We start from the raw sequence: 15,599 nt of genomic DNA, 5'->3' as shown, positions 1-15,599 counted from the left end.
GTAAACAACCCGTCTACATCTCTTGCATAAAGTGGGTATGACCACAGGTCCACAGCAAACAAAATGGTGGCTAACAGCACTCAAAAGTACATGTAAACAAAAATAATTATGATTTCAATAAACCAACAAATCACAAACATACAAGACTCCATCTTTGTCAAATGTTAATCCAATAGGGCCGTTAAACTGATCAATATTACTGCCTTTATTTTCAAACTTTCTAACAAAAGCATCATCGCTAGTGACGACTGATATGCAATAATTAAGATCCTCACTAGCATACATGTACACTAGACCAGTAGCTGCAGTATCTATTGTTATACCTAATGGACCATTAAAGTGTCCAGAACCAAATCTTTTATTGCCAAAACTGACTCACAAACTTTCTATCTGGAGCGAATTTCTGAATTTGATGATTATACTGATCAGCAACATATACTAATCCTTTACTGTCAATAGCAATGCCACGTGGTAACCAAAACTATCCATTAACTGATCCTTCACTACCAAATGAATGTGAGAAGGTTAGATCACTATCAGCAATATAAACCTGTCCTGTTATAGGAGAAATGGTTATACCATGAGGACAATTGAATTGTAGTGGTCCACTGCCTTTTTCACCAAATGATGCTATAAGATATCCTCACATGCATATCTTCTGGATCCTGTGCCTATCAGATACAAGAATGAATTTGTCTGGAGTAATGGCTACACCATAAAGACAAAAAAACTTGATATTACCACTTCCTCCTTCCCATCCTAATGATTTAACTTTAATTCTTTCCTTTTCTATCCAGTATTGTTACATAGTGACCATCCCACTCAGTTATTATAACATGATTATCATCAGTTACAGCAACTCCACAGGGATAGTAAAGCTAAGTTATAGTACATACTGAAGTGATGTTATCAAGGTAAGGATTCATAGGGATGACTATAGTGAGGTATCCTACTATCCTCAAGGTGTACATCATATACATGTACTTGTACTTTTACTGTATGAGTACCACTGGTTGAAGGCTTACACTGTATCCATATACACTCCAGGATCAGTGCTGGTAGTAAGTGTAGTGTGACTGGGTTGGCAAAATTGTGGCCATGTGCCAAAAAGTAAAGGAGTAAAAAAGTAAAAGTAAAAATTAAAGTAGTAAGCCATAGAATAAGCACAATACAAAATTGCATGAGAAATCCATTGACAAGAAAAAGTACGTGGAGAGGCTATACAGAAACTGTTGATACAGGAAAAGAGGCATCCATCTATCATTGTACAGTTGTAACTATGGCAACAAATGAAACCATTCAAACAGCACCAAAGGAAACCATTCAAACCAAGTCTTGTTTAGCTATATGCTAAGCACCAGCCCTACTTATCGAACTAATCCACAAACATTTGCAGTAAAAACTATCTATTGCATCATATCTTCTCCTTTTTAGGATTGATTACGCACACATAAATTTATTAATAAACATTATTAGTTAACATCCATTTGATTGTATACTCACCATAGTAATTTATAGTTCAATAATCCTACTTGTTTAATTGACATGATTTCTCTACAAGGGATATATGCAGTCATTTTTAGAATTTTGTATTAATGTCACATTCTAACTTTCTAAGAGTAAGAAAGCATCACTAAAAATGCAATATTGTATTTACTATCATAACTTCCTTTAGATTCACTACTATCCTAAGAGGTTCTCAGGGCTACTTTTCTCATTCTTCTGCTCTATTTTGCTCTTGCTCATTCCAACTTCTTCATTTTCTTATCATTCATTCTTGCTCAATCTTCATTTACCAACCTCTACCTTTATATCTCCTCATTTTTCGTTCTTGCTTTACATACACAATTTTATTCACTTCCTAAAATGTCAACAAAACCATCTTCATCTCCTCCCCATGGTCTCCTCAAACTGGAGGAACAGCTCACTTGTCCTGTGTGTCTTGACCACTATACCAACCCTAAGACTTTACCTTGTCTACATTCATTCTGTGAGCACTGTTTGGAGGGATTACCTCTGGATAAGAAGAATGAGACCTATTACCTCTCTTGTCCCACTTGTCGTCATTGTACTGAGTTACCAGAAGAAGGAACAGGAGCCTTTCCTGTTGCATTCACTCTCAACAACCTCAAAGAGATCTTGTATGATCTAATGAAGAAGACAACAGTTTTGCCGAATCCTCAAGAGGCCACATGTAGTGATCATGGAAAGCCTTTGGAGCTATTCTGTGAAACATGTGATACAGTAATCTGTGTAAACTGCTTAGCTCATAATCACAAACATCACGAATACAATTTAATCGCCGACAGTTATTCTAAACACTGTCAAAAGTTAAGAGAATGTCTGTCACCAGTTGAGGGAAAGAAGGAAGCACTCAGGAAGGTCCTGTCTGCTCTAGCAGAAAGAGAGGGTGAGATTAGAGAGAGAGGAGAAGGAGTCTTAAAGGAAATACATGAAATGGTAGAGGAAATGATGAATGTTCTTCATCAGTCAGAGAGAAAACTGACTGAGCAAGCACAGAGGGTCACTGATGATAAACTAAAGGTGCTGTCAGAGCAAATGAAATCAGCAGAAATGAGTTTGAGTCTTCTGGAGGATGTTGAGGATTATGTGAAAGAGAGTCTGAAGACAGGCAGTCCTCAACAAGTTCTGAGGTCCAAACAAATGACAAAGCTTATGAATGAAGTTACTGCAGGGATCAACGTGGAAGAGTTACGTCCAAAGGAAAAAGCCGACTTTGGAGTGAGTAAAAATACCAAATCACTACATCACATTGGAGATATTTTGACCTCTACTGAACTACAGCAGTGTAGAGTGAAGAAAGTTGGTTGCGTTGAGCGTTTACCAAAGAAGGTGTCCTTTTCACTATCAATGGAGGCACAAGATTCATCGCTTCTGTGTGTTCCCCTCTCTTCTCTGAGGTGTAGTCTAGTACCAGTTGGTAAAGGCAATCAACCCATTCACACTACAGTCACTACCATCAGCACTGATCCTGGAGTGTATAGGATACAGTGTAACCCTTCAACCAGTGGTATTCATACAGTAAAAGTGCAAGTATGTGGTGTACAACTTAAGAGTGCCTCACTAGTCATCCCTATTAATCCTTACCTTGATAAAATCACTCCTTTAGATACTATCAGGGAATTTGATGGTCCTTGTGGAGTTGCTATAAGCTTTGATAATCTTACTATAATAACTGAGGTTAGTAGTAACTGTGCCACAATACTAGATGGAGAAGGAAAGAAGTTAGGAGGGAAAGGAGGAAGTGGTCATGTCCAGTTTTCTTCTCCTCGTGGTGTAGCTATTACTCCAGGCAAGTTCATTCTTGTATCTGATAATCACAGGATCCAGAAAATAAGCATGGATGGATACTGTAAAGCATCAGTTGGTGAGAAGGGCAGTAAACCACTACAATTTAATACTCCCTGTGGTATAACAATTTCTCCTATAACAGGACAGGTTTATATTGCTGATAGTGGTAATCATCGTATACAAGTTTTGAATTCTGATCTAACCTTCTCTCATTCATTTGGAAGTAAAGGATCAGCTAATGGACAGTTTAAGTCTCCACATGACATTGCTTTTGACCGCCAAGGATTAGTGTATGTTGCTGATAGGGATAATCATCGCATTCAGAAGTTCTCTCCAGATGGAAATTTTGTGGGTCAGTTTGGTACCAAAGGATCTGGTATTGGACATCTTAAGGAGCCACATGGCATAACAATAGACACTGCAGCTACAGGTCTAGTATATGTTAGTGAGAATGGCAATAATCGTATATCGGTCTTCACTAGTGATGGTGCATTTGTTAAAAGCCTTGGAAGTAAAGGCAGTAATATTGATCAGTTTATTTGTCCTAGTGGATTAGCATTTGATAAAGATGGATTCTTGTATGTCTGTGATTCTAAAAACAAACGACTTGTTCTGTACTAAGTTATGACTACTATTTTGAGTATTATTTTCCATTAATAATTAAAAATACATGCACATGTAATTAAGCCGGAGTTGCCAAGGGAAGCACAAATGAATGAAAATTCCATCTATATGGTAGATAGGCCTAGCGCAAAATTCTGATGTGACTTTCTTAATAAATTACAATGAATGTGTTCAAAAATGGTCCACCATGAGTTGAAGCATGATCTTCACACATTTATCAAACATTTACTATTTAGCACATGTATTTCATTTAAACATGTAAATGTAACTCTGAAAACTGCACATGTTTAAGTAATAATAATAATAATAAATTAAGACAAATTCTTTGTTTATTTCATAGCCCAAATGCAAACAGCCAGTAAAATACATTTGTATCTCCACTTCTTGTATTTTAATTTTTTATTAAACATTATCAACAAAAATAAATTAAAACAAACCAATCTAATAAACAACAAGTCGATAATTATACTTATCACAAACATACAAGAACCCATCTTTATCAAATTTTAAACTACAGGGATTATTAAACTGATCAATATTGCTGCCATAATTTCCAAACCTGCTAACAAGCACACCATCACTAGTGAAGACTGATATACGATTATTGCCCCATTCACTAACATACACTAGACCAGTAGCTGCAGTGTCTATTGTTATACCTATTGGACTATTAACCTTTCCAGAGCCAAATTTTTTATTTCCAAACTGGCCTACAAACTTTCCATCTGGAGAGAACTTCTGAATGCGATGATTGCACCAATCAGCAACATACACTAATCCTTGACTGTCAATAGCAATGTCATTTGGATACTGAAACTGTCCATTAGCTGATCCATAGCTACCAAATGAATGAGACAAGGTTAGATCAGGATTCAAGATTTGTATACGATGATTACCACTATCAACAATATAAAACTGTCCTGTTATAGGAGAAATGGCTATACCATGAGGAGTATTGAATTGTAGTCGTCCACTGCCAAACTTACCAACTGATGCTATAAGGTATCCATCCATGCTTATCTTCTGGATCCTGTCATTATCAGATATAAGAATGAATTTGTCTGAAGTAATGGCTACACCACGAGGAGAAGAAAACTTGACATAACCACTTCCTCTTTTCACTCCTAATGATTTCACTTTCTTTCCTTCTCTATCCAGTATTGTTACACAGTGATGACCACATTCAGTTATTATAACATGATTATCATCAGTTATAGCGACTCCCCAGGGATCATTAAGTTTAGTTATAGTACGTACTGGAGTGATGCTATCAAGGTAAGGATTGAAAGGGATGACTAGTGAGGTATCGTTATAAGGTGTACATCAAATACTTGTACTTTTACTGTATGAGTACCACTGGTTGAAGGATTACACTGTATCCTATACACTCCAGGATAAGTGCTGGTGGTAGTTGTTGTGACCGAAGTGGTGACTGGCAGTTCTGGGCGTCTGAGGCTGCAGCAAACTCTTTAGCAAGGAATACGTCTGAGTTCCCACGACGGTGATGAAGATTGCTTTCTTGGTCTCATCTTCCGTGATACCATTTGCCAAGAAGTAGAAATCGAGACGTTCAGCATAAGAAATCCATGATTCTCTCGCGGAATCGAAAGTACCCATCTTTCCATGAGCAGACATCGTAGTAGAAGAGCAGAATACCAATACCCTCGTCGCCAAATGTTGTGACCGAAGTGGTGAAGGAAATGTCGTGGGAGAAGAATAACTTTAAGGATTAAAAATCTCTTAGAAAAGAACGAACTACACAACAGTACAACGACAACTACAACAACCGTAAGATGAATAAAAGCATGCAATATATAAGAAAGGAATCATGACGTCATTAGTTAAGTAACCTATAGGAAGAACATAATGCATGTATGAATAAGATTAACAAAAGCAGAAAAAGAATACCGTACAGCTGGTTAATTTTGCGGAGAAAAATTTTGCGAATCCTTAAAAATAACCTGGTTTGCGGATTAAATATTTGCGGTTTTGACAGTTATTGTAGCATTATCTACTGTGGTCATGCATGAATTTCATTATTTTGCGGATTTAAATTTTGTGCTTTAAATGGAATCGCAAACTCGCAAAATTTAATTCCCCGCAAATATTTCCTGCTGTACGGTAATAATAATAATAATAATAATAATCAGTAATAATAATAATAATAATCATTAATAATAATAATAGTAATAATAATAACAATAACAACAATAACAATAGTAATATTAACAGTAATCATCATAATAATAATTCTACAATATTCAAAATAATAATGCACAATTTATAACAGTAGTGACTGTAGTGTGAATGGGTTGATCACCTTTATCAACTGGTACTAGACTACACTTCAGAGAAGAGAGGGGAACACACAAAAGAGATGAATCTGGTGCCTCCATTGATAGTGAATACAAAAATTTCTTCTCTTTTGGTAGACGTTCAAAGCAACCAACTTTCTTCACTCTACACTGCTGTAGTGCAGTAGATGAGTAGGTGACAATATCTCCAATGTGATGTAGTGATTTGATATTTTTACTCAATGCAAAGTCGGCTTTTTCCTTTGGATGTAACTCCTCCACATTGATCCCTGCAGTAACTTCACTCATACACTCCATCATCTGTTTCTTAGACCTAAGGACTTGTTGAGGACTGCATGTCTTCAGACTCTGTTCCACATAATCCTCAACATCCTCCAGAAGACTCAAACTTATTTCTACTGATTTCATTTGCTCTGACAGCACCTTTAATCTGCCATCAGTGACCCTCTTTGCCTGCTCAGTCAGTTTCCTCTCTGACTGACGAAGACCACTCATCATTTTCTCTACCATTTCATGTATTTCTTCTAAGACTCCTTCTCCTCTCTCTCTGATCTCACCCTCTCTCTCTGATAGAGCAGATAGGACCTTCTTGAGTGCTTTCTTCTTTCCCTCAACTGGTGATAGACATTCTCTTAAAATTTGATAGTGTTTAGTATAACTGTCAGTGATTAAGTTATATTCATGACGTTTGTGATTACGAACTGAGCAGCTAACACAGATTACTGTATTACATGTTTCACAGAATAGCTCCAAAGGCTTTCCATGATCACTACAAGTGGCCTCTTGAGGATATGGCAAAACTGTTGTCTTCTCCATCGCACTGTATATCTCTTTGAGGTTGTTGAGAGTGAATGCAACAGGAAAGGCTCTTGAACCTTCTTCTGGTAACTCTATACAATGAGGACAAGTGGGACAAGAGAGGTAATAGGTCTCATTCTTCTTATCCAGAGGTAATCCCTCCAGACAGTGCTCACAGAATGAATGTAGACAAGGTAAAGTCTTAGGGTTGGTATAGTGGTCAAGACACACAAGACAGGTGAGCTGTTCCTCCAGTTTCAGGAGACCAGTAGAAGATGAAGATCATTTGGCTGCCATTTCCAAAATAAAATAAAGTTGACTATGTAAATCAAAACAAAAATTGGAGACAGATAGTACAAGATGGTAAATGAAGATAGAGCAAGAATGAGCAATAAGAAAAGGAAGAAGTTGGGATGAAAGAGCAAAAGAATAAAACAAAGAGAGCCCCTGATGACCTTTTAAAGTGACTAAAGGAAGTTATAATAATAAATACAATGGGTGAGATATTTACAGTTTGACAGTGCTGTTAAAGTTAATAGTGTAGTAAGTGTAATGTAACTACTACTATAGTACATCACTTGAATTTGATGGAGTCTTATTTTGGCAGATGGTAATTTGCAAGCTGATTCAGTAACATTAAAACTGCCAATCATGATCAGCAATGCATGTATGCCAAGTAAAAACTGCAAATTAGAATTTTATAGAAAAATTGCATAACAAATTGTACCTGTACATGTACATGCATATCAGTGTCAACCAAGTGGGGTTGTACAAATTTCTTTGAGGAATAGCATGTCATCCCCTGATTTATTTATTAAATTAATATTCAACATTAATATTACATGCACACAATCATGCATGATATTTGAGTAATAAGGAATTAATGAAAATAAGAATAATAAATACAATCTAATAAATAATAAGTCGGCTATTGATAAAATCACAAACATACAGCGATCCATCTTTATCAAATGCTAATCCATAAGGAGTATCAAACTGATCAATATTACTTCCTTTACTTCCAAACTTTCTAACAAACCCACCATCACTAGTGAAGATTGATATACGATGATTGCCCTCTTCACTAACATACACTAGACCAGTAGCTGCAGTGTCTATTGTTATACCTCTTGGCTCTTTAAGCTGTCCAGAACCAAAGCTTTTATTGCCAAACTGACCGACAAACTTTCCATCTGGAGAGAACTTCTGAATGCGATGATTATCATTATCAGTAACATACACTAGCCCTTGACTGTCAATAGCAATGTCACGTGGACACAAAAACTGTCCATTAGCTGATCCTTGACTACCAAAGAAATGAGAGAAGGTTAGATCAGGATTCAAAACTTGTATACAATGATTACCCCTATCAGCAATATAAACCTGCCCTGTTATAGGAGAAATGGCTATACCAGCAGGATACTTCAATCGTAGTGGTCCACTGCCCTCCTCACCAACTGATGCCATAAGGTATCCATTCATGCTTATCTTTTGGATCCTGTGATTATCAGACACAAGAATAAATTTGTCTGGAGTGATAGCTACACCACGAGGAGAAAAAAACTTGACATTACCACTTCCTCCTTCCCCTCCTAATGATTTTAATTTCCTTCCTTCTCTATCCAGTATTGTTACACAGTTACCATTATTCTCAGTTATTACAAGATGATTATCATCAGTTACAGCAACTCCCCAGAGACGCTTAAGCCCAGTTATAATACGTGCTGGAATGATGCTATCAAGGTAAGGATTAAAAGGGATGACTAGTAAGGTATCCTCAAGGTGTACATCATATATTTGTACTTTTACTGTATGATTACCACTGGTGGAAGGCTTACACTGTATCTTATATATACCAGGATCAGTGCTGGTGGTAGTGACTGTAGTGTGAATGGGTTGATCACCTTTACCAACTGGTGCTAAACTACACCTCAAAGAAGAGAGGGGAACACACAAAAGAGATGAATCTGGTGCCTCCATTGATATTGAAAATGAAATTTTCTTCTTTCTGTGTAGACGTTCAAAGCAACCAATTTTCTTCACCCTACACTGATGTAGTGCAGTAGATGAGTAGGTCACAATATTTCCAATGTGATGTAGTGATTTGACATCTTTACTCAATACAAAGTCTGCTTTTTCCTTTGGGTGTAACTCCTCCTCATTGATCCCTGCAGTAACTTCACTCATACGCTCCATCAGCTGTTTCTTAGACTTCAGGACTTGTTGAGGGCTGCCTATCTTAAGACTCTGTTCTACATAATCCTCAACATCTTCTAGAAGACTCAAACCCATTTCTACTGATTTCATTTGATCTGACAGCACCTTTAGTTTATCATCAGTGACTCTCTTTGCCTGCTCAGTGAGTTTCCTCTCTGACTGACGAAGAACAATTATCATTTCCTCTACCATTTCATGTATTTCTTTTAAGACTCCTGCTCCTCTCTCTCTGATCTCACCCTCTCTCTCTGCTAGAGCAGACAGGACGTTCTTTAGTGCTTCCTTCTTTCCCTCAACTGGTGATAGATGTTCTCTTAACTTTTGACAGTGTTTAGTATAGCTGTCAGCAATTAAGTTATATTCATGATTTTTGTGATTACGAAATTGACAAGTAACACAGATTACTGCATTACATGTTTCACAGAATAGTTCCAAAGGCTTTCCATGATCACTACATGTGGCCTCTTGAAGATTATTAGGTAAAACTGCTGTCTTCTCTATTGCACTGTATATCTCTTTGAGGTTGTTGAGGTGGAATGCTACAGGAAAGGTTCCTGCTCCTTCTCCTGGTAACTCAGTACTATGACGACAAGTGGGACAAGAGAGGTAATAGGTCTCATTCTTCTTATTCAGAGGTAATCCCTCCAGACAGTGCTGACAGAATGAATGTAGACAAGGTAAAGTCTTAGGGTTGATATAGTGGTCAAGACACACAGGACAGATGAGCTGTTCCTCCAGATTAAAAAGACCAATAGAAGAAGATGAAGATCGTTTGGTTGCCATTTCAAGAAAAGAATAAAATTGTGTATGTAAAGCAAGAACAAAAAATGAAGAGAGATAAAGGTAGAAGATTGTAAATGAAGATAGAGCAAGAATAAACAATGAGAAAATAAAGCAGTTGGAATGAAAGAGCAGCAGAATGAAACAAAGACAGCCCTGATGACCTCTTAAAATATTCATTAGTTAAAGTGACTAAAGGAAGTTATGACAGTGTACAATAATAGTAAATAGTTGGATCTATACTATCTCATTTTTAGAATTTGACATTAAAAATAATCCCCAGTAGAAAGACCATGGCAACTTAAACATATGGGTTGTATAAACTTTTCCAATATGATGCATGTACATGTACGTGTACATTTGCTTAGCCTAAACATACATTATACATAAATGACGCTTTAGCAATACATGTATTTGTACATGTACATGCTACACTAAAAACTGATGCTCTCACTCAGAGGTACTCAGTCAAAGTAGCTTTCATCAACATACATGTAGCTCCCTTTATGGCCACACATCCCACCACCGATCACACTTCACTTACTTGAAAAGGTAGTGTATAGAATTGGTAACTCCCTCAACTGATTAATCCCAACCAGTTCATAATTAGCACAATCAGGGTAGCACACATGTACCCTCCCATTATTGGTCAAACCAGTCAGACCAGTTTCTACGGCATCATGAACCATCCTCCCAACATACATATACATTGTGTAATGCATACAGATGTTCAAAAATCACTGTTTAATTTTTCAGGAGGAGCTACATGTACATGTACAAAGAAAGAAATCACAAATAATAGTACAATAGTACTGTATCTTACTATGTACAGGTACAGTACATACAGATGACTACTGCCCAAAAAATCATAGTATACAATGTACATGTACATGTGTGTACGTACATGTACATGTATATGCATTTTAAAGTATCCATTAATTCCATTAATCTCTTTAAAAAGTTATTATTATTATTATTATTATTATTATTACTATTATTATCATTATTTACCATGCTTATTTTCATTAAAGTGTTTATAATGAGTCCTCAAGTCACTGTAATATGCTTTAGTGGTTGATGGTGAATTGTGTTGTACATAAAAGTGAAGCAATGACTTTATTGAAGCTACCAATGCATACGCATACACATGTATGCCTTCTTCTGATGACAAAGGCAACTCTACAGTAGCTATTATGAAGAGAGAGAGAGGGAACAAAAAGAGAATAAAAATAGAGATACATGCACATGTTTACATATACATACATATGTAGTTAATATACTTATTTTTAGAAAAATGAATATTGACATGTATATTATGAATTACAAGGCAGTGAAGGATAATCTGTTTCTTCCTCTTCTTCCTCCTCCTTCTTTTGTTCAATTTCTGCCTCCATGAAAATGACAGAATTGCCTTCAATTAAACTACAAGAATTAATAATAATAAAATTTCTCTATACGTACACATACATGGATGATGCATATCACATTAGTAGTTCTAATACACAGCAGAATATAATACAAATATCATTGTTATTCCTGTGAAAATTTCAATTACCAATTAGGTCCCACAAAAGGAAGCTGTAACATTTCATCCAGTATATCTGAAGGGTTTTCCTTAAAAGCTTCAGAGTATTTCTTCACTAATACCTTACCCCAATGGGGCTTATCCTTTATAGCTCCCCTAATAACCACTCGGAAAGAGAACTGGAAGGATCTATGGAAGCAATTACAATCACGATATTCACATAATAATCACATGATAGTCACATGATATTTACACAATAGGCACATGATATTCACACAATAGGCACATGATTGTCACATGATATTCACATGATAGTCACATGATAGTCATGTAATGGGTTGAAGGCTTACCTGCAGCTGGCTTTGAAGGTCTGCTGTTAGCCACAGGAGACTAAAGAGAGAGAGAAAGAAAAAGATATAAATGTAAACACTGTATATGTACATGTACATATACATGTAGATTGTAAGTTTCTCTTTACTTACATTGTACAGTGTACTTTATCTCTTGAATTAGGATATGCTCTCATTCCACCAGCTGATTGTGAATGGACTATCTCCCTAGCACCACCTGAAACTGAGTGAAGGAGAAAAAGGAAAGGGAAGAGAAAAGGTAATTCACATGTAATTCACATCTTAAGTTTGAGCTGGTTCCGATTAAAATTATATTTTTAAAGAATTTTTGAAGTTACTCCAAAATTGGACCATGGCCAAATTTTGCCAAAAATAAAAGGAGAGAATTATCCATTATTATAATTTTCCTTCATGCATATATATGTTCTTATGTTGTGTGGAATGCTTGAGCTGATTCGAATCAAAATTAGATTTTTTAAAAATTTTAAAGCTGCTCTAAAATCAGGCCAGGGGCATTGAAATTCACCAAAAAAGAAAAGAAGACAATTCTCCATTTTTATAATTTTTCTTGAAACATATACATGTTCTTATGTTGTGTAGAAAGTTTGAGCTAATTTCAATCAAAATTGAATTATTCATGAATTTTTTATGTTGCTCAAAAAGCCATAATGCTACATGTACATGTATGTATAGTATAGTGTTTATCAGTTCATGAATCATGTTTTTAACGGAACCTTGTACACATACATGTACATGTACATGTAACTAATTATATCAATACTCGGTAGCATTATATTTTCAACAATTACCTGTTACTCTAAGGGACGGGGTCACAGAAAGGTTTTCAGAAGGTGTCACATCAAACCTCTAATAGTAAAAAGCTCTTAATTAATGAAATGACATGTTTTGGGAGTGTTCCAAAACTTGTAATCAACAACAACCCATAGTTTAACCCTCACACCCCCTTCAGATGGGAGGGATGGAGCCCCCGGGGTCAGGACTCAGGATACGCCTAAAATAATTACAAAAAGGAGAATATTAATTTAATTAAATAAATTAAAATTAATTTTACATGTACATGTATGTGTAAAAAATACATAGGAGGAAATTGGAAAGAAATAAACTTAGCAGTACGTACGTTTCAAAAGGAAATCAACAACATTAATCTGTTTGTTTTAGTCAATTATTATTGTGACTATCTCTCGTTAAAACACAAATGAATATTTGACTGAGGCTACACCCACACGACACGCCAATTAATTAACAACTCACAGACACATTCCAATGTTACCTAGTGAAGAAATATTGATACTTGGAAATTTGAGTTTCTTCTTTTTTATTGTGAAATAAAAGAACGTGAAACTAATCTCATGCAGTACTGCATAATCTCCGTATGATGCCCAGCGTAACATTCTACGGCAACCCAATGAGAATTATTATAAGAAAATAATTTCATGAATGCAAAATTGTACTGGGCAATCTAAAATTTTTAGAAAAAAAATAGAATTTCATTATGAAACTCACCTTTTGATGCAATCAATTGAGGGATGGTGAGGAATATAGGGTGGGATGCGATTCCGGGATAAAAAGGAAAATTCCTATTACATAATAAGGCCGTTATCATCATAGCAATGCCATATATGGTAACATATCTAAAGTTGACTTTTCATGTGCAGAAAAACCTTTTAAAAATAAGTTAATTAAGTGTGTGGGTGGGGTATGTTCATACTTTGACTTGGTCAAGTTTTGCTACTTAAGGATGATGCTCTGCCCTATTAATATTAATTTAATTAGAAGCATTAATACATGCATTAACATAATGTTAAAAAATCACCAAATTAAAAAAATCAAAAACTTCACTTAATTTACTTTAAATTTTACTCTTCCAAATATACCCATTATTATGAAAAATAAAAAAAATAATAATAATTATGTCATACTTTGATGCTGAAGGCTAAATCTTGAATTTGGCAATGACTGAGATTCTATACTAAGAGAAGGAAGTAGAGGAGGAGGAGAAGGGGAAAGGAGAGGAGGAGAAGGGAGACAAGAAACAATAAGAGGAAGAGAAAGTATGGGGGGAAAAGAAAAACATGTGGGGAAGAGAGAAAGAGGAGGAGTCGAGAGAGGGAGGAGAAACAGAGAGGGAAGGAGAGCAGGTCCCGGTAAACTTTAATAAAAGGACACACACTTCCGATACAATTATATATTTACATCGGCTGCCCATAAAGTGGTCTTTTAACTAACCAATTCGCCCGTCTACTAGGCCCCACCAATTTCTAAATACCGAGAGGCAATAGGCGGTGGCCGGGCCATGCTCACCTTGTGTAATTTCAAAACACTCTGCTTTTTCTGACGAGCAACCAAACTGGAAACATGCTGGGTTTCTTGATTAGCCACTACATAATAAGTAAGTTCACTTGTAGGACCTATACTGGATTTGAAGACGTCTGGGTGGTCACTGGTGGATTCATCCATATTTGAATATCCCATCTGTCGTAATGAAGGTTCGGATCATACTCTTGTAGTCTTTAGCAAAAGCTCTTCTTAGGACACCCAGGGGGGCAGAGAGAAGTATGGAGCGCGTGTCGACTTTGAATCACCCCAAAAGTTTTTGCTTTTGGAAGAAATAAGTGGGCGGGGCTATCTTAATCTGGCCCACGTGAGAGCACGTGGGAAGTCACACGTGCCAACACGTGGGTAGTTTGTAGTAGGTGTGGTTTTGTGTATTAAATCGAAAGTGGCTTCCAATCGAGGATGAACTGCAACTACGAAAAAGTCAAAAACACTATCACCATCCAATTACAGACAAGCCCTCTGCTTAATCCTACATTTGAATTTAAATTTAGCAAGATGGCAAGGGTTACCTTAAGCCTACTATTATTTGCGTCTACTAATTTAGCGAAATCAGCAAAAGTCATGTTTAGCGTTACTAATTTTAGCGTTTTAAACCAAATTAACTATAAATAATAACCAGTATAATGAATAATAATTATTTTGGCGTCTATTTAATTTAGCGTTTAAAGCTCTCTCGCAAACATAGCTAATTAAGGCCATTAACCACGTGGTAAACCCGCTTTGTTTGGGGTTTTGAGCATGCGCAATGAAAGTTTTTGGGAGGAGCGGGTTTTAATGCACGTGTTTGCATGAGGTTGAGCTTGAGTAATGAGTATGGCTACATCATCACCACCGTTTAAAAGAAAGCGAGTCAGTGGAGTGAACTATGGGTGAGACTCACCCTTTAAAGCTAATAGTTGTGATGTTTTTATTACTTAGTGCTACATATGGAATCGACAGAAGGAAGAGTTTTCCTAGAGACGAAAATGGCTTAGAGCTCCTAGAATTTTACTTCCCATCATCACAAGAGGAAGATGACACAAGTAAGGTTACAAATGAGAATCATAGGCGGCGGCAGGGTTGGGCATGGACGGGCAATGCCCGACCAAAAATTTTGACCGGAAAGAAAAATTTAATTAATGACATCATTTTTAGTCATGAATAATTACCATGGCTAGCAAGAGACAGTCTTTTCTGCTTTCCTTTGTCAACAAGCCTTCCAGGAGGACCAGGACTAACACTTTACAGCTGTGATAGAGCTTTACAGATAAGATAGGGGCCTTTAAGCATATTTTTATAGTATGTGGTATTGTATGATTGCATTGAGTATACACCCAAAAT

General features: G+C 36.3%; 1 long non-coding RNA gene across 3 annotated transcripts; it reads right to left on the bottom strand.

Moving 5' to 3' along the window:
- Positions 1-11,054: 11,054 nt before the first annotated feature.
- LOC109586160 (uncharacterized) lies at positions 11,055-14,716 on the bottom strand. Of its 3 annotated transcripts, XR_002186853.1 has the most exons (11): positions 14,244-14,716; positions 13,862-13,911; positions 13,651-13,693; positions 13,446-13,603; positions 13,213-13,334; positions 12,731-12,933; positions 12,054-12,144; positions 11,922-11,961; positions 11,602-11,760; positions 11,371-11,468; positions 11,055-11,234 (listed from the first exon to the last, which is right to left on the bottom strand). It is a non-coding gene; the product is annotated as an uncharacterized LOC109586160 (long non-coding RNA). The 3 variants fall into 3 exon arrangements; XR_002186852.1 differs by lacking the exon at positions 14,244-14,716 and having other exon boundaries at positions 13,862-13,948; XR_002186854.1 differs by lacking the exon at positions 14,244-14,716 and having other exon boundaries at positions 11,699-11,760; positions 13,862-13,948.
- Positions 14,717-15,599: the final 883 nt, after the last annotated feature.

The sequence above is a fragment of the Amphimedon queenslandica genome, unplaced genomic scaffold, assembly GCF_000090795.2.
Source record: "Amphimedon queenslandica unplaced genomic scaffold, v1.1 AMPQUscaffold_12932, whole genome shotgun sequence".
NCBI classification, from domain to species: Eukaryota; Metazoa; Porifera; class Demospongiae; order Haplosclerida; family Niphatidae; genus Amphimedon; species Amphimedon queenslandica.
This window is presented reverse-complemented; position numbering and strand designations above follow the sequence as displayed.